The sequence below is a fragment of the Cupressus sempervirens genome, chromosome 9 (assembly GCF_028749045.1).
Source record: "Cupressus sempervirens isolate cs-2001-9-10 chromosome 9, ASM2874904v1, whole genome shotgun sequence".
Classification (NCBI taxonomy): Eukaryota; Viridiplantae; Streptophyta; class Pinopsida; order Cupressales; family Cupressaceae; genus Cupressus; species Cupressus sempervirens.
Genome location: NC_143126.1, coordinates 58,268,199 through 58,294,852, shown reverse-complemented (window position 1 = coordinate 58,294,852; position 26,654 = coordinate 58,268,199).

Below are 26,654 nucleotides of genomic sequence, written 5' to 3'. Positions count from 1 at the left end.
TTGGTGCAAGTTGCTCAACTTTTTTTGCTACAAATGGAGGTAAGAAATCATTTAGACTCACAAGCATGGAAGCCATATTTGTCAATAAATATCCTATATGTTGATTAATGCATTTATCCACTAATTTTAATAAAATAAATCTATGAAGGAGTTGAATTTGTAATAGAAGATAGAAACCTTATGTAGAATGATATGATGCTTGTCTATCTGACAGATCACCATAAATGAATAAAAAATATCAACTCAGAGTCAAGGTAGTTGAATAAGCTTGCAAATTGATATTTGACCTGAGCACACTCATTTAGTGCTAATTTTTTGAGGGAGAAAATAAAAGACTAATAGAAAAAGAGAGCAAGGTGGGTGAACCCACAGTAATGAGTTACACTTTAGTGGGACAAAGGAAGGAAATAGAAATTGCTAAAAATGAAAATCAAATTTCATGTACATTTGTGCAAACACTTGAAACGTGTTTGCAACGAACATATTTTAAAAAGTGTTTGCTGGGAACAAAATCAACAAATTTAAGGAATCTTCACACGAACATTCTTAATTAAGAATGTTTGTGTGAACATATTAAAGCCGAATTTCCGCATAAAAAATACTATTTTGACCCCCTCAATGTTCATTTTAATGGTTTTGAATAGTGGTTGGAGTGAACATGCGATATTGGTGAGTGCCCCACCATTATTTTCCTTCAGATTCTCATCCTCGCACTATTCGAGTATGTCTATATATTATTATTTTAATGTTATTTACATTTTTAACATTTTCAAAGCATATTATAATGTTAATTTAATATTTTTATTGTTTATTTATGTTAAACCTAATTATAATAATTTACAAAACATTAGAGAAACAATTAGAAAAACATTAGAAAACAAATTTATAAAACATTGTAAAAACATTAGAAAACAAATTTAGAAAACATTAGAAAAAACATTTTAAAAACATTAGAAAAAATATTAGAAAAACATTGGAAAATGTATAATAATGTAAAATTTCGAAAAAAATTTAGGAATAACATTAGAAAAACTTTAGAAATTTTATAATAATATAAAATTTAGAAAACAAATTTAGAAAAACATTAGAAAAAATATTTTAAAAACATTAGAAAATTTATAATAATATAAAATTTGGAAAACAAATTTAGAAAAACATTAGAAAAAATAGTACATTTAAATATTACAAAAACATTAGAAAATATATTTTACAAAAAATAGTTTCGAAAATATTAGAAAACCATGAGAAAAAATTAGGATTTAAACATTAGAAAATATTAGAAAACATGTTAGAAAATATTTTTTTAAACGTTCATTTTTGAAAATTAGAAAACATTAGAAAAATATTTAAAAATATTGAATTTTTTTGAAAAACAATAGTGTAGAAAATAAAATTTAGAAAACTATAAGTTTTATTAGAAAAACATTAGAAAAAAAATATTACATTTTTAAATATTTGAAAAACATTAGAAAATATATTTAAAAATATTAGTTTGAAAAATATTAGGAAACTATGAGAAAATATTAGAAAAAAATCAGAAAATATTTGAAACATATTTTCAATATTCACATAAATTTATTAATGTTTATGTACATGTTATTGATCTTTCAATGTCTTAATCTTTTATGTTTATGTATATGTTTTGTTCATGTTTCTGTATACATGTTATTCATCTTAATGCCTTAAATTCATCTTAATCTAAACTATATAATTAACTATATTTAATGACATACATCTTAAAGGGAGATCCTAAATTATACATAAGAATGCAGATTAAAATGTACATATTTTATTTCATAGATATATGTATATATGTTCATGTTAAATGTAGACATGTATGTTTTCAATATTCATGTTTATGTATATGTTAAATTCATCTTAATGCCTTAATCTAAGTATATAACTAACAATATTCAATGACATCTCTTAAGAGGAGATCCTAAATTATATGCATATATAAGAATGTAGATTAATGCATAGGTAAGAATACAACATACATGTACATAAGAACATATAAAGAGTGTGACCTATTTAGAATACATGTTACAACATTTAATTAATAAAAGTTAATTATAAGAACATAAAGATTATATACATAATACATAACAACATTAACAATCATAACAAAACATAAACAATGTCTGCACATAACCCTTTAAAAATAACTATAAACAAGCTAAAAGATAACACTAACCATAACCCTAACCCTAACTCTAACTCTAACCCTAATTTCTAATGCTAACCCTAATTTCAAACTCCTACATATATTTACACTTTCTTAAGACCAACTATATATACATCCACACTAGTAGCTCAAAAACAAAGAGAGGTACCTTGATCTACTTCTATGAAATATGTTAACAAAGAGAAGGAAGATATTAAATAAAAGAAGTTCATGCAATGTTCACAACATTGTCTATCCATTTTAATTCTTTTGTATCTACCTAACTTAGTCATCACCATCAGACCCATGGCTTTGAATGATCTAATTGTAAAGTTACCAGTGTTATGTTGCCCCTAGAAACATAATAGTCAAAATGGAGCATGCACATGAGTTGTATTTGATATACCTAGTCATTCACCAAAAACCATAATTCACAATTCCTTATTGTAAGTTTCTTCAATCCTCAAACAGATTAAATAAATGTATGCTGAATGATACCAAATGAGAGAGCTATAGTAATGTTTTGAATTGCACTTCTTAGAAAATTATAAAAACATATTACTTAAATAGAATAAGATGAACCCTTTATATTTCTTATACTTGATTAGTAATCAAACTAGAAAAAATAGGAAAACTATATATATTTTAGAATTTAACTACTCCAAATATTTGATCTAGGGGATAAAATAAGATATAATATCCTTAGATCATTCTTATTTTATATATATTTTAAATCATGTTTTATGGACTAATGTGTTCAAATTAATAATTAATTACATGTTTAGACTAAATTTAGAAGGATGACCAAATTCAAGTTATGAAAATTACAAACATAAATAATCCCCCAAGATTTTGGGAGTGTATAATTTCTCCTAGTCCATAATGAATAACTTCTTCTTGAATCTTCAACTCCTAGCCAAAGGACTATCCTTTTTATTCCCTGAAGATTGTTGAACCACATGTCAAGTATATGTATAAAGAGATACATGATATAGATAGCCATGTAATTTTAATTAACCTCATGAGTATTTTGAGTTACTTGCACTACTAAGAAGATACCATTTCTAGGATTAGATAAGGCTCTAGAGTCTAGAAAAAATAAAAATTTTCACTTTACCAATAAAAAAAGGGCATACCTAGAGATAAGAAGAAGTCCAAGATTGGAAATTTCGCTATGCAAGCTCCTAAAATGTTAGCACCCATCATTAGAGGCTCTAATAACTATTAGACCCCATTTTGGTGATTTCTAGGTGTGGATGTCTTTAATGTGTGTTTGTTGAATATATCTTTCGATTTCACTCCCTTCTTTTTATAATAATGCCAAGATTTGGCTGACTAGGTCTACCCAATGTGAGAGATCTTCTTCCAAGTCTTTATGTTCTATCATGCTGACAATGTTGAATCCAAAATTTATATAAAAGGTGTTTTCCTCCTTTCACTTTTGATAACATTCAAAATCAATAGATCAATAAATTTAAATCTTCCATGAATTTTTCAAGTTTCTATGTAATTGAAGACTTGTACTCAACATTTGAAGGAAACACACAATTAAACAACTTCAAGTCTTCATTTCTTTAAGATCCATTCAAAATATAGAAATATTCTAGATCTGATGTACATTTTTCTTCATACATGAGTACCAATTAGACTAATTCTCAAGAAATAAAGAATATTCAAATTTATCCATTCTTCTTATCTCTTCTTTTCCATTCATGACCATAAAGAACACCAATATTCTAGATCTAAGATTGGAAAGTGTATATATAATCATGCATTTAAAAAGGAATCCTTGATTCAAAAATAAATTTCAAGCACATGCATTCAACCATACTTATGGATTCTAGTATTTATTTCTTATTACTAAGAAGATACCATTTCTAGGTTAAAATCATGAAATTACTAAGAAACTGTCTATACCAAATTTCTAGGTTGAAATTATGGAATTTTTTTTAGGACTGCCTATTGACTAGACATGATCCATCTCAAGGTAAATTTACTTTTCTATCTCACCTCTTGTGCCTACTTTTATACATTAGTTGTAATATCATACCTTTCTATTTTCCAATTTTCTTTGTAGTATCACAAAATACTGTAATAATATTATATACCATAAGCACATATTTATCTTGAAAGGAATACATTCTTGACTCCCCCATCCTTGAATCTATATCTTGCACTAGAATGGGCCTCTATTAATTTTGGGTTGTGATAATTCACTTTTGGTTTGAGGGTGAGCCTCAAATTGAGGTTTTTATGTTTTTATCATAACTAAAATTTGGTGAGGGATCATCATCATTTCATACTTCTCAAACATTCTTAGTTTTTATCATTTTCATCCACAAATAATTCAACAAAGGGTATTTAAGCATCAAATATACCCCTTGGTATGACTTAGATGGATGATGATACTATTGCACAAGTGCAACACCATTCACAAGTAGGATAACCAACCTTTATGAAACCACACATGATGTCTCAATGAAATAAAAGTAGACTATCATCAAATCAAGCAATATTTTGAATTGTTCAAACTTTTAATTGCATATTAGCAAGGTTTGATGAACCACTCACTAGATACATTGGATCTTCATTACAAATGACAAGTCTTACAAAAAAATTGTTTGCATGAGATTACTTTGAACCCTAATCTAACTCACATGTTGAACCATTTAAGTCATTTACCTACCTATACACTAATCTAATTCCTAACGTTCTTAAAACCCAAGAACTCCCTAAATAACTGTAACTCTAACTCTAACTCTAACTCTAACTCTCATATATGTATATGTGATCATATTTAAATTTTATCGAATATGTACATGTTACAGATTATCTAGACATTTGATGTATATGTTCAATTACATGTATAATTTTTAATTTTTAAATAAAAAATTCCATAGTAGACCTAGCTCTTGATACATTTGTATAGATATGACCTCATACAATCAACTTGTTGTGGCTCCTAGTGTGGCTCTTGTTGTAGCTCCTATTGTAACTCCCACTACACCTCCTATTGTAGCTCTTGTTGTGGCACCTAATGCGGTTCCTATTGTGGCACCTGATGCAATTCTTGTTCAAATTCCTCGTGTAGTTTATCATTTGTACATGGTGGGCCTCGTGCTATAGCTCATGGTGGGGCTTGTGGTGTACCTCATCCTAGGGCTCACCATGCAGCTTGTGTTGTGGCTCCTAGTGTGACTCCTATTGGAGGATAGACTATACTTGTAAGTCCTATTGCACCATCTCCACGCATCAATATCGATGCATTATTTGCATTTTCAGAGTAGGAGGTTGCTAGACTACAATAGTGTATATTTTCCTCTGATGATGGTCTTTATAGAAACATATGTGCTACTATATTTAGGAGTTTACAGGATTTGACTACTAGATTTAGAGCTCACCATTCATTTACTCCTAACATATTAGCTTCCATATCTACGGAGCCAAGGCTGAGATTTCAGGAGATGCATCTTTTGATGACATCAAGAGAGTGGCCCCCAAATACATCATCAAAAGAGATCTCTTTCCATCATATGAGGGAGCATGGGGTAGGGTGAGAGGCTATAGAGTCACACAATGCAAAAATATTGTTATTGCTAGCATGATCTATCCTCATTTTTTAGCTTTACATGGTCATTATCCTAATAATGACTAGATACCTCTTTATTTTGCACAGCAGTTGTATGCTAAGTTCTGCATGGGGCTCAATGTCAATTACTTGGACATTCTAGATTGTTGTGGATAGGGGCATGGTCAAATCATAGATCATGACTAGTATCACAGTGCACAACATCTTCTACCTCTAGATGTCAAACAATTTGTTGGACAGAGACTACCCTCTAGTGACTCCAGCGCTGGTGCATATTACAGATAGAATTGTCATTACTTCCTAGAGGGGAGTAGTTGACACTATTGGACACATTACATCTATGGCCACTAGTATCACATCTGATTCTCTTGGTCACTATATTCATAGTAGATGCCCTCATCCACCTAGTTGACCATTTCAGAGGCATCTAGTAGCACTTCAGGCACCTCCTCTGATGATGCATATAGAGCTATTGGGCTACCACTACCAAGTGATCTTTGTGCTCTTTCAGGACATCACACACATGTAGATCTAGCACTGTATTTTTTGGAGGATCTATTCTAGAGTATTAGTTATATATCTAATACAGAGGGGATGCCAATTCACTTAGTGATGGATGTCATTAGACAACATCAGAGCCCCATAGTTCCATAGACATAGGCTGCCACACTACTAACATACAATACACCTATGCCTAGCTCATAGCATTTGGCACCAGACTCACGACACTTTATAGATGACTCGAACATACGAGTTGGAGATGTTAGGATCACAATTGAGAGTCTTAATGATTTTGGTGAGTAGTTATGAGCCCTGTCTGAGATTGATACTAGCTCAAGCGTGGGTATTTCATCATGCATGGAGATGTTATTTTGACTTGATAGCCATGATTCTACACCATTACCTAGTTGGTTACACAGTCCACTTCACTCATCATTGCTAGTAGTTGGACATGGTGTTGAGGGTGGTTTAGTAGGTGTTAGAGTTTTAGGAGGTGCCTCGATAGATGATACAATGGAGTTTGTTGATCATCCTCCACCTCCAGAGACCCAAGTACATATATAAATATATATAATATTTATTTTTAAATTTAAATATACATGAAATTAAAAAATATAAATTTATTTAAAAATTGAATTTGGATAGATATTTAATTTAATCTTTAACTATAATAAATCATGTAGGCACAGGTCATTGGGCACATGGTTACATCTCGTGTTGGTTCAGGGCATCATGTACGTGAGAGAGATGATTCTATTGAGGCACTTGGTAGTGCTCATGTACAAGTCTTAAATAGTTTTTTTTAAGTTATTTATGTTTCAAACTAGATATATATATGCAATCATATTTAATTTTAATGTATACGCATGTATATATATGTTTAGATAGAGCTCTAATGTGTGTGTGTAGATATACATATTTTCAGGGCTCGTTTGATACACCTCAATGAGAGGATGTATAGGAGAGTCGATCAGAGGGTCATTCTATTCGTATGCATCTTGAGGGGTCCCTCTAGTAGTAGTAGATCTTTATATATTTTTTGATGCATTTATATATTGGAGATAGTTTACATACTCATATATGTGTATTTTAGTATCTTGACATGACACATGTATATGTATGTTTCACTATTTATTTGATTATTTAGTACATCAGTAGTTAGATGTTCATGCATGTATATATGACTTTTTATATTTCACTATGTACATGTATTTATTCAAGATTGACAATTTGCATATGTATGCATTTAAGTTGTAGAGATATATTAGATGTAGATGTTTATTCTTAAGACGTGTAAATGTGTACATGTGTATTTTTTTTGTATTATAGCTATAGAATGTTCATGTTCTTGAGTCATGTACATTTATATACATGTGTTATTTTTTTTGTATTATAGTAGAACATTCTTCATAAATTAGATTATAGCTTTTAAACTTTAGATTTTATTGTCATTATTATAAAATAATCAAATTAACTTTTCTAAATACCTAATTCAATAGTTAAATAGTCAAAGAAGTTCCAAATTGATCTATGAATCTAATTTAAAATTTTGAATAATAATAATAATTTGTAGGGTGATTGAATTGAATTAATATAGGTTCTTAAAACTACTAAATTAACCCAAGTGATTTAAATTATAAATTTAAAACATTATATTTATTTGTAATCATTATATGAAATAAACAATTAGTAGGACTTACGTACATTTCATAAATCAATTAGTAGGAATAAAGATACAAATTTGTTGAATCAATTAGTAGGAAGTTAGAAAGATACACATTTCTTAAATAATCAATTACTAACCCGCAAAAGATAAATATTAGTTTTAAGTGGATAAAAATATGTTAATTAGGTAAGCCAATACATTCTTTTAGAAAATTTTTGCAAAATATAATATTTTAAAAAATATTAATTTAAACTAATTTAAACTAAGATTATGACTGTAGATGTAATAAACTAACATTAAAGTATATAGTTTTTTAATAAACTAATGATCTAACTATGAACTTATTAATCTTACAATTTTAAAAAAACATTTAATTCACTTATGAAATTCAATAGTTTGAAAAAAAAAGTTGATAAATGAATCTTAAAAATATATTAAATTATCTTTGATATATGCATATCTATCTTTAATTATTGTGTAAGTTCGAACCAACTTGTATTGCCTATTTATATCAAGTTGTTAAATTATTAAATTCATCCATTGTACAATTAATTTATTATTAAATTATATAGTTTTTTAATAAACTAATGATAATTAAGAACTTATGATCGTACAATTAAAAAGACATTTAATTCAAGACAAAATTCAATAGTTTGAAAAGAAGTTGATATTTAAGAATTCTAACATATTAAATTATCTTTGATACATATCTATAGATAATGATTGTGTAAGTTTGAACTAATTTAGCCTATTTATATATAAATTTTTTAAATTATTAAATTCATCCATGGTACAATTAATATTATTAATTTATATAGTTTTTTAATAAACTAATGATAACTAATCTAGTATGATCATACAATTAAAAATGTATTTAATTCAAGATGAAATTCAATAGTTTGAAAAGATGTTGATATTTAAGAATTCTAACATATTAAATTATGTTTGATAAATATCTATCTAATGATTGTGTAAGTTCAAACTAACTTGTATTGCCTATTTATATCAAGTTGTTAAATTATTAAATTCATCCATAGTACAATTAATATTATTAATTTATATAGTTTTTTAATAAACTAATGATAACTAAGAGTATGATCATACAATTAAAAACACATTTAATTCAAGATGAAATTTAATAGTTTGAAAAGAATTTGATAATCAAATTATTATAAAACAAATCTCAAATTTCAATTCAATCATGATGTACACTTATAACATGTAATATCTTCTCATGATCTTCACTGTCTAGTCTCCACTTGCGATGTTCATGCTTAACTTTAACTGGATGTAGACAAAGCCCAGTAGCAACGACTAGGTGGTTGTATTGTAAAACCTTGTTGTTAGGTTGATAATCAACAAAGTGTATTCCATTTTAGACTTTTTTGTCTTGCTTCAAATATGTTCCCTCTACCACAATAGAACTTGCACCACAAATTTAAGTATTTTAAAATTTGATAAATATAAAGTTACCTATATATATATATATATTTATTTATTTATTCATATAAAGTTACCTATGGGTAACAACATTCCATCACTTTCCTCAAGGTCATATAAATTTCTCCTCTCTACAGTACATTGCAATAAATAACAACTAACACCTTCATAATTTATAGGCTCAACAATCACTGCAAAGACATCTCCTGTATAACAAGTATACATGTCTATGTGTACAATGCATATATAAGACAGTTCAAATTGATAATTAAATAACACTTTTTGAGATTAACTTTTATGATACTTACCCACTTTTACCAATCCAAAGATATGATTATAATCATCAAAAATCAATAGAATATCATCAAAAATTTCATCATCTTTATCAAATGTATCAGTAACATCAAGTGGTACTGAAATCCATGCCCTTGTATATCCACGTGCTTAAATGATGCATTCTTCATAATCTTCATCAATGCAACTATCACAAAAACATGAATATTCTCTTGTCTTCAATGTCCAATTGCAATTATCTATACTCATGACTCAATGTAAGGAACTATCTTTTCTATCCTCTTGCAACCATGTGTGTTTTTCCTATATACACCTAAAAGTTCATTAAATTAAAAATATGGAAAAATTAAATTTAAACTTCAGCAAATTGAAAAATAAAACTTAAAAATAAAATTTTATAACTTAATTACATATAAATTAAATAGATGAACACATCCATACCTGTTATCTCCCAAAAGACCCTATATGGTACCTGTTGACTCGTTGTTGATGATGTCCCAACCTCATCTAATGAAAAATGTGTCTTACACCATTAAACAACATCATGTGCATCATTTACACAAACTCCCTAATAATTCATTTGATACTTTTGCATAGCACATTTAATGCAAGCTCCAACACCATCATGTTCACCTTTTCCATGACCACTCTCAAAGAAATTCCATATGTGTTTTATATTATCATTGCAATGATATATAAATAATGCATAAAATGGTCTAGATGATTTGAACCATGTGGCACATTCATCAAAGCAAACATAATGTTTATCAACATTTATGTTTCTTTCTTTCAAACAAGAAAAAAAGATATTGAAGCATTTTTCGACATAGTGAATGTCATGTTCTTTATCATCACTTATATAAAAACGATATTTCCTTTTAATTACTCGTGCTTGAACTATACTCTGAACACCATCCAAATCTAATTGTACATGTCTATAACAAACATGTACCATAATAGTGACCTACTTAGAAAAGTAATAATCTCATTGAATTGCTTTTTGATGAACACATGAATACTTCTCTACAAAATCAACAACTAATACAATCGTTCCAAGTGGGAAATTATCTCTCAATGTTCAAAACTATTGTGCTTGCCATTTTGCAAAAAATGCATGATGAATATAAGGTTGAATCGAATTCTTAAATCTATCCATAAATGTTAGAACGGGTAACTTCTCTTCAACATATTCCAACCCTTTTGTCTCTTTCCCCAACTTTGTTTCATTCTTCACATACTTGTAACTTTTGCAATTTATTTTTTTTGTTGCATAAATATTTTCAATTTTCAAAGGAAATAGAGTCAATTCACCACATATGTCACATAATCCTTTGATGCAATTTATTTGACAAGTTGGATCATCTATTTTATCACATAGAATGGATGATATAAACTCACTTCTCCTACTAGGAGGAGTAGCATGAAAACCATATGTGTCTTCTACAAACTTTCAAAATACTTGGTAGTTTAGAACAAACTCAATATGATGACAACAAAAACATGTATTAAACACTTTGTTTGACCTCACAAAGTATGGCTTCAATTTTTCAAACAAAGTTTGCCCAACTTTTACATCAATATGTTCACTACAAAATGACACATATAACTCATGTTGTGTTGTGTCCAACCAATGTTTTATATGATGTTCATATTGACTAGATGCAATCCTATGGCTAATAATATCTCTACTATTTGATGAAGGACGAGTATTATCAATCGAAAATGATATGACTAAATTTTTTAATGACTCTTCAATCCTATCAGAATGAGGTGGTTTGCACATGATTGCCCAATTTTCCTCCATAGTACTATCATCCACAATTAATCTTCTCTTAACATATTTTCTCATTGTTTTCCTACTGAAATCCATTTCAGACAAAATTGAAGATATTTGTCTATTTTGGGTCATATTCTTATTCACAATAGACATCAACATTAGTTTTCTTGCCACAGACTTATCTTTAATTCAAGAGTATTTTCCTATATTTCTCAAACCTTGTTTAACATTTTCGATTAGATCAGTTTGCATGCTAGAAAATCTTCTCTTATTTGATTTTTTGTCTACACCTAACAATTTCAATGCCTCTTGCAACTACTTTGGTTTAAGAAAAAGTGATAGTAACTAAGCTTGTTGAAGTGTTTTAGTGTTATCAAATTGAGTCATAATTTCTCTTATCTTCTTATTCATTGACCTTTTCTTAGACAAACTTAATGGTTGAATAGTAGCTACAAGTCTTCTTAATTTATCCACATCCATTTTAAGTAAATGATTTAATTTTTTTGGAGAAATAGCATTTTTAATAGATTGAGCAATATGTAGGAGTTCATCCATACTAGTTCCTACACCTGATCCCAACCATTCTTTGACTTCTCTTACTGGAATTTCTACAAGGAGTGATCTCCAGCCTTGTCCAACATTCATTGTTTGAGATTCTACAGGGAAAGATTATGACCCTTCTCCAACTTCTGTTATTCGAACCTCTATAGGGAGCGATCTTGAACCTTCTTCAACATTCATTGTTTGAGATTCCATAGGAAGTTTTCCGGACCTCTCTCCCATATCCACTTATACTTCTGTCGAGCCACCTTCATCATTTCCTTCACCTTGTTGACTGACTACAATAAATTTATAAATAAATAAAATTAGATAAAAAAATAAGATTGAAACATAATTAAATTCCAAACTATTAAAAAAATACTAATATATATATAATTACATACCTTGTTTAATTCGATGATAATGTGCCATAGTCTTTTGAAGATTTATTTGTTCTACTTCATCAGATCTCTTCCTTGCATATTTGTTTTTCCTTCCTTTCTTGTTTCCCATTATAAAATCATTAAAAAAAAAATTACTCCTTGCCTCAAGATAAATTTTGCACAATAACTATATAAAAATATCAATGTATGAATTTGTAGTATGGCTTCACTGTTTTTAAGCTGATCTGTCTAAAGTTGACATTAGCATTTTTTCTTTTTTACATGTTCATGTGAATGCCAAGAACTAGACATGTTTGTACAAACATGTCAAGTTCATTTTTTGGCAGCCAAAAATTTGTAACTACATGTTCGCTACGAACATGTGTTCACAACAAACATGTATTATATGTTCACAATGAACATAGTGTCCATGCAAACATGAAAAATTAAATATTTTTGGGCCCTTCTTTCCTTAAAACTTTTTTTTTCTCTTTCAACGCCCATAATTGTAGGTGAATGATCTCCTACTATAAAATAAAAAATGCAAAAATTTGCTACTCAGAGCAAGGTTTCCAATGACTATGATTGTAATATATATTTTAATCATTAAGACTTTCAAATATGATTTTAACTCATCATAAGTTCATTACTGATTGAATATCAACTAACTTTGAGACTTCAAGAAAATTAGTAAACTAGATCAATTTTTTTTTTTTAAATACCTAGGAAATAGCTTTCTATTCAAAAATAAATAAATAGATTTATGATAAATTGACTTCAAGTTATCTGTATCAAAACAAATGTATGTCTAAATTACAATTGGTATCACTTCAAAACTTCATAAACTATACAATCTTCAACCAAATTGAATCAAATCAAATGCATCCTCTAGATATTGATGTTACAAATCCAAAACCGAAAGACTTACCTCATTATCTTTTTAGAAAAAAAGTTATGTGTGTCAAGTGGATTGTCACTCTTTAAAAAATTGAATTTTATTATGTATCGCTTTTAGGAGGAGAAGAAAAAAATGACATAAATAAAAAAATTTTGATTAAAAAATATGGTTTCAAAGTAGGAACAGAGTACTAAAAATCATTACTTTATGTCATCTTGAAATTATTTATAGTCTTAGAGATATAGTCACTCGAACATGAGGTTTATTTCAAAAATATTGATTTCAATGTCAAAATTGGTCAAAAAGTGGAACCCATTATTGTGGAAACACCCATTAATACATCATACAAATATAGGCTTCAATAATGAAGAAGAATGTTTGTACACCTCTCAAAGTCTTACACAATATGAAATAAAAATACTCAAAAAATTCAAAGTGAAATGGGAAGCACAAATTCTATATAAGTGAAACTTTAAAAGAAGAGTAACTTGGGAAATTCCATGTGATATATACAACCAAAGAGAGATCCATCTTCAAAAAAAAAATATAACTTTTCTTTTGTTTCGAATAGATTTGTTTTGAATTTTTATAAAAGAGAAAATCTAGGTCAAAAGATCATTTTTATTTTTTATTTGTCTATCTACATATGTCATTTATAACATAGTTTGAGATCAAAGGGGAAAATGTTTATTTCCATATAGTATTATGGTGGAAGCTAGACCCCTCATTTTTAATATTTTTAAACAACTAAAAAGACAGCCTTAATAATTAGGAAAATATATCAATTCTTATTCTAAATAATCATTAAAAATAATAATCTTAAACATCGTCCATTTCTACATGTTTCATTACTTCATTTTCAAATTCTAAATGATAATACAAGTTTTATGTCATTGAAGTTGAGTGGTTATACTTTTGTTAGCCTTTTCCTTTGTAAAAGAGTAGCATAATTTTATGCTTTTACCAAAAGATAAAGTCAATGATATACATGCATACATACATACATATATACATATGTATGTATGTATGTATATATATGTATGTATGTATATATATATATATATATATATATATGTATATATGTATATATACATATATATATATGTATATATGTATAGATATATGTATATATATATATGTATATATAGACATATATACATATATATGTATATATATAGATATATATATATATACATACATACATACATATATATACATATATATACATGTATACATATATACATGTATATAAATATATATATAAATATATATATATACATGTATATATATATATATATATATATATATATATATATATATATATATATATATATATATATATATATATATGCATGCATATACATATACATATATATATATACATGTATATACATGCATATATATATACATGTATATATATATAATCAAAGAAATGAAAGAATCATAATCTTTGTATTGAAAGATAAACAACCAGCATCATTCAAAAGTATAACTAACATCACTATCAGTATATGTAAATCACAAAATCACTAAACCATTTCTTGGATTAACCATATAAATCTTTGATTGGTAGAAACTCTATTAAAGATAATCTCATTTGGGATTTTAATCCATCTAGAAATTTTATCAATTTCTTTGGCAATGGAGGCCCTTCACTCGAAAGTTATCCCTCCTCCTATTTGTGCTTTTGTTTGAAACATGTATCTTATCCCCAAATTTATTTATTTATTTTTGGTTGGTACTCCAAAAGAAAATTTTAGTTCTTGATAACATAAGTCAAAGAGGAATGTCTTTCCCTAATCTGTGATTTCTATGTAAGGATGAGTCTTAATTAGTAGAGCATATATTTCTATCTTTTCCTTTTGCCTAGAAGACTTGGATGTTCAACTTATACAAATGAAACCTAAACTAGGTTATGCAAGATTTCATTAATGCATTTCTGATAATGTGGAATTCAGATAGTGCCAAAAAAGGAATCTATGGTTGTTGGTTGCACCTACTATAATGTGAAACTTATGGAAGGAAATAAAAAATAGTGACTTTAGAGATTCCTTCCATTCCCGTTTTTCTTAGCTATAAGAATAAGTTGTAATGTTACTTTAAATTACCAAAGTAATCTTCATAGTAAGATTCACTTTGATGTTGGAGGAGATGTTGGTATAAGAGATGAAAAAAAAATCTACAAATAGTACTAAAAGAGAAAATGAAAGAATGAGTTATCATCCTCAGAATTGGATAAAATTTACATTCAATAGAGCTAGGAAGGGAAATCCCATTTTGGTTGTATGTGGTGCTATTTTTTGAGGCAATAAAGACAATTTACTTAAATCTATTGTAATGCCTCTTGGAATTTAGATGAATCACGTAGCTAAGGCTATGGGTCTTTTATAGGGTATTATACTAGTAGTTAGATAGAGATCCTAAAGGTTTTGAATTGAGGGATATTAAATAAATATTATAAATTATATAAACAATAAATCTATCCCATCATGGACTATTAAAAATTTAGTGATTTAAGCTAAGAGATTACTGAATGCTTTTCATGAAGTGCACATATATCATCTATATAGAGAAGTGATTGGGGTAGCTAATGTGCAAGTTAATGTGATAGTTAGTACAAGGTCTATTACTTGTTCAAATGGTGGAGTGGAGGGTAATGTTAATTTAAAATCCATCTTAAGTTAAGAAAAGATATATAGTAATTGCACTGATGCTTCAAATATTTCTAATTATGAATATTAAGTGTTGAGAAATTAAATATCATGATGGTGATACTTAGGTAAGTTAAAAACCAAAAAGAGGACTAACTACCTTACTTTGTGAGTATTTTGTAAATTTCTTTGTTTTTCTACCTCTATATTTTTTGTTGATAGTGATAGTTTCAGTGTGAATTTGGAGCTTTTTTCCACATCTCTATTATTATGGGTGAAGTCTAAATAGATGGGAGAATAGAAGTTACAATAAAAGGATCAAGAAAAATGAGGTTTGGGATAAATAAAATATAAGGGTCTTGTCCTATATATTAAAAGGATGAAATAACCCAAACTAGATATTTGCTAAAAGGTTTATCAATGGTGGGTAGATAGTTGTACCTAAATATTGAGGCTATACAAGATATTTCTATGAACAAACATAAAGGTAATCATCTCTATTGTGAGAATAATCTTTTAGATCTTTCTACTAGTTTATTCTCAAAATAAGAGAATGGGAAATTTGCTAAGAAAAATTGGGAGGTATATTATATTACTTCAATAAAACTTTTGTGGACAAAAGTGCTTATTGCTTCCATGGAGTATATTTCTCTTTGTTGAGATAATGGGTGTTGCACACAATTTGTTAATACTGTTATATTTTATTATTTTATTTTATTATGGAATGTTGTACCTAGAAGCACCAAGATGGATGTACAACATGGAAAGATTTCCAAATGATGTATTTGATGAGTTGTATTGTAACACTGTGATAATATTTGATGTAGTTATTTAATATTGGGGAAAAGAATTAAATGTCCAATATTAAATGTGAGGTCAATGAGTTAGGTAGAACATGGTTTTTGTAATATGACTTGGTTCTTTTGTGGGACTTCACCTACTATATAAGTAGGCACAAGAGTAGTTGTAGAGACAAGACATAAAGGGAAAAAGGCAGAAAAAGGGAGAGTCAATCAAGTCAAGGCTTGATAGGTTAGCCAAGGGAGCATTTGTGAATTTTGCAATCATGGCATGTGATGTGTGGATTCGTGGTTGTTCAAATCGATTGCTTGGTTGTCGCTATGACTTCAAAGGCTTCGATTGTTGTATTGCAATGGTATTTTTGATAAATAATATTGTTAGATACAATTGACTAATTGTGTGTTGTCTTTGACATTACACAAATGTCATATCAGTAGATAGTCAATATCTACCAAGCTTACTTGGTCAGTGAAGACAATTTTCCCTATCTACTGAGCATTCCCAAGTTTACTCTATATGGAGAAAGTGTCTACCAAGCTCACTCAGGCATCGAAGGAAATTAGGTAGAAAGGAGAGTTAACCAAGCTCACTCATTTAATGAAGGAAAGAGTTATAAAGTTATTGTTGACTGAGTTCACTCAGTTGCCAAAGGATTTTTGCAAGTTTGTAGTGTTAATCGAGTCTATGTTGGTTAACATAGGAAATTGTTTCAGAACTAGTTTTCACCGAGCAAGGTCAGCCAATGAAGGATTTTATTATTTTGACATAAGAAGCTTAATTATTTTACCTATTGATTCTACTTGACTATGGTAATGAATATTGGTCATTCTAAATTGTACTAGAGCTAACTTGACAATCTTGATTATATAAGTATAAGGTCAAGTTGAGATTTCAAAAGTGTTTGCAAGTGTTTCGATTGAATTGAAAAGAGTAAAGAGAGGAAGAAAACTTGAAGGATAAGTAGGTATCCTTGTGGAGTAGAAAAGTAACATTTGATCAGGAAGGATCAAGTATAATCAGAATAGAGATCTAAATTCAGCAATTCAGTTGCATCACAATCAGGTTATTTCATTGTTACTCTCTAAACATTGTGGCAGTGATCTAAAATATCTTAGCAAAATTGGTTTAATAGCCAGTTGTAAATCCTCTAACAAGGTAGCAATTCCATTGAATTGTTTAAAGACCTCTTACAAGGCCGCTCCTAACAAGGTGATGAAATCCTCTAACAAGGTCACACCTAATTGTGTGTTTTTTAACCTTTAACCGGGTTAGCTCCTAACAGGGCTCACTTCAGAAGAGTGAAAAATAGTAACTAGTTACATTGGTGGTTTTTCCCATTTTGGGTTTCCATGTTAAATTCTGGTGTCTCATGTGTTCATTTCTTTTATCTCATGCATGCAAATTAAGATTAAGTAATTACTAATAAAATCTGATTGAAATTGATTACCGAGTTACATAAATTTTTGTTTATTTACAGAGCATCAGTAGTAATCAGTTTTATTAGTATAAATTTTCTTGTTGACATCTAAGGGATCTGGGATGTATTTTATTTGTAACTAATTCACCCCCATCTTAGTTACTCCTCTTATATTTCCAACAATTTGTATCAAATCTTTTGGTGCTTGTAGAGAAGGTTTCAAGGACCTAAGCCAAAGATCAGGATGTCTTACAAAATAGAAATTCCAAAGCTGAATAGAAAAAACTTTGTATCATGGCAAGGACTTATGAGGCTTCATCTGGCTACCATCAGTGATTTAGGTTACAAATACCTTGATGAAGAATATAAAACTCCTATTGGAACATCATCTATTAAAGATATTGCTGAGAAAAACAACAATAACATCATGATGAACTATATTTCATCTGCTCTCAGTTATGATGAATTTCCTAAGATCAAATATTGTAAAACTACTTTTGATATGACAATATAAGTAGAGCCAAAGTAGAAATCCCTGAGGACAATTTGACCAAATGAGAATGAAAGAAGATGAAAATGCTGCTAAATATGTGGAAAGAGTCAAAGCCAATGTTAGTGCAATCAAAGCATCTCGAAGAGAAATCAAAGAATAAATTGTTGTAAGTAAATTTTTTAGAACTTTTCTTCCCATCTATGCAATCAAAGTATCTACTATTCAAGAATTGAGATGTGATTAGAATAACAAGTTAGGCTTGGATGCCATAGTAGGAAGATTGATGGCTTTTGAACTAGATAACTTTGACAACTATGTTCCTGCTTCCAAAAATATTGACTCCATATTTGAAGCCAAACTTTCATTCAAAGAAAAAGGTAAGAAAATAAAAGACAATCAAACAAAAAGTGAAGAGGAAACCAAGGAAAGTTATGATAGTGATCTAGAAGTTGTTGAAGCCCTACTTGCAAAGAATGATTCTAGGAGTAGAGGAAAGTACAAAGGTATAATACCTCTAAACTATTTTTCTTGTGAAGAGATTGGTCATATTACTACTAGGTGTCTAAACAAAGAAAACAAGAATGAGATGAAAAGCCATAAGTACAAAGGAAAGGAGGAATCTGAAGGTCACAAATCCTACAAACACAAAGGTGAGAAAAATTGTTTTATGGTTAAAATTTTTGATAACTATGAGGATGAAATAGTGTACATTTTTGTAAAAGATGAATCTGATGATGAAGAAGATAAGATGGCACTTATCTCTCATGTTAGTAAAAATGAGACATGGATCATAAAAAATGGATGTTCACACCACATGACTAGAGATAAAACAAATTTTGAACATTTTGAACACTATGATAGAGGTAGTGGGTGATCCCACAATAATGGGTTCCACTTTTTGACCAATTTTGACACTGAAATCAATATTTTTGCAACAAATGTCATGTTCAAGTGACTATATCTTGAAAACTATAAATAATTTCAAGATGACATAAAATAATGATTTTGAGTACTATGTTCCTACTTTGTAACCATATTTTTAAATCTAAAAAAAAAAATATTTATGTCAATTTTTTCATCTCCTTCGAAAAGTGGTACATAATAAAATTCAATATTTTAAAAGAGTGATAGTTCGTTAGACACACATAACTTTTTTTTCTAAAAATGATAATGAAGTAATTCTTTTGGTGTGAGATTCGTAACATCAATATCTAGAGGATGCATTTGGTTTGATTCATTTTGGTTGAATATTGTATAGTTTATGAAGTTTTGAAGTGACACGAATCATAATTCAGACATACATTCTATTTGACACAAATAATTTGAAGTCAATTTATCTAAAACCTTTTTTTTTTAATAGAAAAGTATCTCAATAAGCTAGTTCTTACATATTTAAAAAAAAATAAATTGACCTAATTTACTAATTTTCCAGAGGTGTCGAAGTCGGTTGATGTTCAATTGGTAATGAACCTATGATGAGTTAAACTCATATTTGAAAGCCTCAATGATTAAAATATGTATTACAATTATAGTCATTAGAAAGCTTGCTCTGAGTAGCACATTTTGGAATTTTTTATTTTATAGTAGGAGATCATTTATCTCCAATTATGGGTGTCCAAAGAGAAAAAAAACAAAAACAAAAAAAGGGCCCAAAAAAATGTAATTTTGTATGTTCGCACGAACATACAAATATGTTCGCGTGAACACTATGTTCGTGCGAACATATGACCCAAAAAAAATTGGTAAGGAGACATTTTTATAATGTTGGAAGTCGATGTTTCATATGTTCACGTGAAAATATTTATCACGAAATACGAAATATGTTCGTGCAAACATATGGTAAACTCAATTTCTTATTTTGTAATTTTTTTGATTTCTGTTCGTCCCACTAAAGTGGAACCCATTATTGTGGGTTCACCCTAGTGTAAGGTTTGGAAACAATGAACCTTGTTTCATAAAAGGAAAAGTGTCAAGAAACAAAGCAATATTAGTAAGTAAATGCTGCTCTCAAGAAGAAGGTATTGATTATGGTGAGAGTTTTGCCTCTATTGCAAGATTAGAAGGTGTTAGAACTTTAATTGCAAATGAAGCTCATAGAATATTCAAAGTATATTAGATGGATGTTAAATCTACATTCTTGAATGGAATTCTTGATGAAGTCTACATTGAACACCAGAAGGTTTTTTTTATCCTAACAAAAGAGACATGGTTTGCAAATTGCACAAAGTACTATAGGGTCTCAAACAAGCTCCTATAGCATGGTATTAAAGATTACATAACGATCTAATACAAATTGGTTTTTAAAGAAAAAATGATAACAATAGTTTGTATATCAAGGAAGGACCAGATAAGAAGATTATCTCAGCAAAAATATTTGTGGATGATACTCTATTTATAGGAAATGATGACTTGTGCAAAGTGTTTTTAGATCAAAATAATTAAGAGTTTGAGATGTCCATGTTTGGTGAGATAAAATTGTTTGTTGGATTGTAGATATAGTAGAACAAAAATGATATCTATATCACTCAATCTAGGTATATCAAAGAGATACACAAGAAGTTTGGAATGGAAGATTCAAAACTAGTTGGTACCCCCATGTGTACTAGACTTAAGCTTACCAAAGATGATGACTCCAAAAAAGTATATCAAACCTTATATAGATTAATGATTGGGAATATAGTATGTAGTACATACAAGGCCTAATATTTCCTTGGTAGTTGGAATAGTGGCAAGATTCTTGGCAAAACCTAGAGAAAACCACATGATGGAAATCAAAAGAATCTCAACATATCTGAAAGGTAATGAGGACTATGGGTTATGGTACAAACTTGGAGGAAATCTAGACCTAAAAGTATTTGCTAATGTTGATTGGGTAGGAAATCTTGATGATAGAAAAAGCACTAGTGGTGGAACTTTCTTTTTTGGTAAAAGGTTGGTATCTTGGACAAGCAAGAAGCAAAATTGCACATCCCAATCCACAGTAGAAGTAAAATATGTAGTAGTTATAGTAAACTATTATAACATTTTTTAGTTCAAAAAATTGCTAGAAGGAATGAAGGTTGAAATCAAAGAACCAGTAGTCTTGTATTGTGATAATACAAGTGCAATCAACATATCAAAAATCCAGTGATGCATTCCAAAACAAAGTACATTGCTATAAAATATCACTTTGTAAGAAAACTAGTGGAGGAAAAAGAAATAAGATTAGAATATGTGGATACAAAAGAACAAATTGTAGATATATTCACCAAGTCATTACCTAAAGATGCATTATTGTATCTAAGAGGTAAGCTAGTAGTCCTTCCCCTATCTAAAGCTCACTAAAGAAAGTTTACTAATGCATCAATAGGAACCAAGCAATTAGTTGATGTAGCTTAGTCAAGGGCATATTGCATATGAATCAGTACTCAAGGTAAATTGATACTATTTTGGCATGTGTTGTCAAAGAGGGAGGAGTTTACTATCATATCTTTCTAAAAATTTGTCATTCCAAGAGGGAAAGCCTAAGTAATTCTTTCACAGAGGAAGAACACTACATGTAGAAGAAGTTTTTTATAAATAATCGAAGAGGGAGAAACTTTCTATTAGAGGGAGTCTTGTTCACAAATTTCATTTTTCTATGACATGCTGTGTTGCCATCAATGCCAAAGAGAGAGATTGTTGGTACAATTGACTAATTGTGTATTGTCTTTGATGTTACACAAATTTCATATCAATTGATAGTCAGTATCTGTCGATCTTACTTGGTCAGTGAAGGTAGTTTTCCTTGTCTACTTAGCATTCCTTAGTTTACTCGATGCGAAGATAGTGTCTATCAAGCTTCCTCAAGCATCAAAGAAAATTGGGCAAAAAAGAGAGTTAATTGAGCTCACTTAGTTAATGAAGGAAAGTTGGACAGAGTTAGTGTTGATCAAGTTCACTCAGTTGCCAAAGGATTTTCGCAAGTTCATAGTGTTAATTGAGTCTCTGCTAGTTAACACAGGAAATCATCTCAGAACTAGTTTTTATTGGGTAGGGTTGGCCAATGAAGGATTTTATTATTTTGAAATAAGAAGCTTAATTATTTTACCTATTGGTTCTAGCAGACTATGGTAACGAATATTGGTCATTCTAATTTGTAGTTGAGTCAACTTAACAATCTTGATGATATAATTATAAGGTCAAGTTAAGATTTTAAAAGTGTGTGCAAGTGTGTTGATTGAATTGAAAAGAATAAAGAAAGGAAGTGAACTTGAAGAATAAGTAGGTATCCTTGTCGAGAAAAAAAGTAACATTTGATCAGGAAGAATCAAGTATAAGTAGAATAGAGATATGAATTTAGAAATTTAGTTGCATCACAATCAGGTCATTTTATTGTTACTCTCTAACCATTGTGGCAGTGATCTAAAATCTCTTAATAGAGTTGGTTTAACAGCTAGTTGTAAATCCATTAACAAGGTAGCAATTCTATTGAATTGTTTGAAGACCTCTTACAAGACCACTCCTAATAGGGTGATTAAATCCTCTAATAGGGTCAACCTAACAGTGTGTTTTGTAACCTTTAACCAGGTCGGCTCCTAACAGGGCTCACTTTAGAAGAGTGAAAAGCACTTAGTAGTTACATTAGTGGACTTTTCCATATTGGGTTTTGATGATAAATTTTGGTATCTCACGTGTTCATTTCTTTTGAGGTTAAGTAATTACTAATAACATCTGATGGATAATTGATTACCGAGTTACAAAAATTTCTATTTGTTTACTGAGCATCAGTAGTAATTAGTTTTATCAGTTTAAATTTTATTGTTCACATCTAAGGGATCTAAGATGTATTTTAGTTGTAACTAATTCACCACCCCTCACCCGCTCCCCCCCCCCCCCCCACCCCCCCAACAAACTCTTAGTTACTCCTCTTATATTTCAAACAAATACATGGTGATGGGTTCTTTTGGTGGCTAGATTTTTACCCTTAATAAGGGTTTTCAATGGTATATTGTGTGTCACATTTTGTGGGTATGTTGTCTATTCTCTTGCATGTCAATTTAAATTACATAATTGTTTTAGATCTATTGTGGGTTATGTTGAAAAATTATATTTTTTGTTGCAAATTTCCTTACAGTCTTGATTGGTGGTATGATAGAGCTTGCACCTACTCTTTCATTACCATCTAAAGTATAAAAGGATAGATTTTTTTTTCTATTTCACTTCCTCTATTCTCTTACAAAGAGTATTAAAAATTACATGAAAAATCTCAATGAATGGTTTTTCAGTGAAGGGCTTATGATATTGATCTTTGGTTATATCAAAAATGGCATTCTAGAGCCTTTATCTTTCACCTTAATTAAAGAGAAGGGTGATAATTTGGCCCATGGTAGCATTAAATGCAAGGGAAATGTATCATGGTGGATTTAGATGAGGCAACACTAGAGAATACTAAAATAAAGGAGCAAACTATGAATTACAAAGAGCTCAAGACTGGGACCAAAGGGGATTGTTTCATATAAGAGGTGAAGTACAATTTGACAAGTTAAGCTATTAGGAGTACATTGACTATTGATGAAGAGGGGAGTGAGGAATCATGTGAATAATTGAAATTATATTTAGGTGTTCTGACATTGTTCCTTCTCCTATGTCTCACCACTCTTTGCAAAACGATGACACCTTCCCTAGAGAGAAGAGAAATCACGAGAAATTCACTAACTAGAATGATAATAATGAGGAGGTAAAAAGGAGGCTCCTTGATTGGTGGATAAAGTGGATTTGATAAATCATAATGTACATATTTATCCCCAAATTTTGGATGATAAGGAAGATAAAAGTAGATAAAATAATGAGGAGATAGGAAGGATCCATGGGTTAATGCTAAAGAGAGGAGAACAAAATTTATTTGGATGATCAAAACTATTGACCCTGATTAGGTCAATGTAAAATTATTGAAGGAAGATATCAATGATGTTGGGGTTAGCTATCCTTTTGTGGTCTTACAAATAATAAAAGGAACTTCTCTAAATAATTTCATTCAATGGAATAATGAACTTTCAAACTCCTAAAGTCCCTAAACAAGAAATAAAATGTCTTACAACATAAGATGGAAGAGTTTAAAAGAAATATTCCAAGATGGAGTAATTTGGGAAAGAATGGTAAAATAAATAATAATGATTAAGGATTTGTAGAGATGAGTGACCAAATGAAGAAAATGGATTATTTAGTGAAAATCATTGTCAATAGTTGTCAAGGGATTATGGTTTCTACCTTTAAGTGTCTAAATAAATTAGTAGTGAATGTGAATCAAGATGCTAGGATAATTTTCGTTGCTAAGGGGATCATCGATTATCTAGGGAAATTTAAGAGATATAACTCCAGAAAGAAGTAATCAGTAAGCCTTGGACCTAACCTAGAAGAAATTAAAACAACTATTAACAAAATTAAAGACCTCAACTTGAGCAGTTGGATGTGCAAACCTTGGAGATGGTTTGAACTCTTGTGCTCAAGTAGCTCTGTTCTTTTTGGTTTTTTGTGTTCTCTAGTTGTTGTTGTCTACTATTGATTTTGATTCCTTGACTATAGGTTTTTTTTGTTGGTTTTAGTTGTGGTGTGTTGATTCTATTAGGGATTGTTATGTTTTGGGATGTAATTTGTAAATCAAATAATTTTATTGTTAACATATTTGGTCCTCTGTTAAAAAAGCCTATTTCATCCTTTAATAAAAAAAACTATTGGATTAACCAAATATATCATCTTATTATCAAGACTACCATTATTGTCAAAAACTTCCTCTACATTCTAGTCGTATTAGCTTATTAATATTTCTTATAAGACATATCATCAATATATTATTATCCTTGTATCGATAAGTTATTGATATATATATATATATATATATATATATATATATATTGATAGAATACCAATTTTGATGAATACAAATATAGATATGATTAACCATACGGTATTAAGTCTAAAAATCTTTTTTTTAATTATTTTTTTGAATTTAAGACTCAAATGATAATAGCTAGTAAGCCACTTATCTACTGAGGCAGATTGCTTTGCTAGTGAGACATTTAAAAAGACTACCAATGAGATAATCTTTGTATATTTTACTTTATTATTTTTATATTTAGGTTTATATTGTTTCATGCTTAATAAAGTCATAAAATTATTAATTTTGTGTATCATTCATTCCAATAAAACTAAATAAGAAATAAAAAGAACACATAGATTATGATTAAGAATCATGTGTTTTGCAATCTTTCAGGTACTATAATCTCTATCTTTTATCATCTTCTTGAATCTTAGAAGTATTTGTTTTTCTTCCAATTATATTTTAATTCCTACATAGATTGTAACATAGTGTTTTCAATATTATTTTGAGACTTCTAAAATAATATAATAATTGTCACTGGTCCCCACATTAAATATCTTTCACAATCATTTACCTTAAATTGACACAGCACCTTGGTGTAAAATGAAAGTGCATTAGTAGTGTGTTCTATTGTCATTAATGAGCTAAGATTGTCAATACATTATGTGGTATATAATGCATGTAACTACCTATCAATATTATGATGGCATCTTAATCTAACATACATCCCAAATACTACTAAATTGAATTAACAAAGTACTAGTATACAATAAATATTTAATAATTCGTCATTTTATTCTTTTTGATGGAAAATATATGTATGATAATTAATATCATTCAAATCAATTAGAAAACTGAAACAGCTAAGATAATCCTAAATTAGGTTAATAAAATTTATTAAAAAATCTACCGTCGAAATAAAATGAAAATATGACAGATATTAAAAATCATCACTTGATTACTAAATTCACGGAATAAAACAAATTCATGAATTAAAGCAATGTACTAAGGCACCCATTAACGTAATATCAAAAAAAAAAAATCGTCTCTACAATCATTTTAAATTTGTAGATATTGATCTTTGCTCCAAATATATGTGGAGTCAAATTCAAAACAACAATCGAAACAGTTCGACAACAAATATCGTCTGAATTCCACTTTGTGTTTCTATCTTAGCTTCCGAAAGCGTGCTCTAGATAATG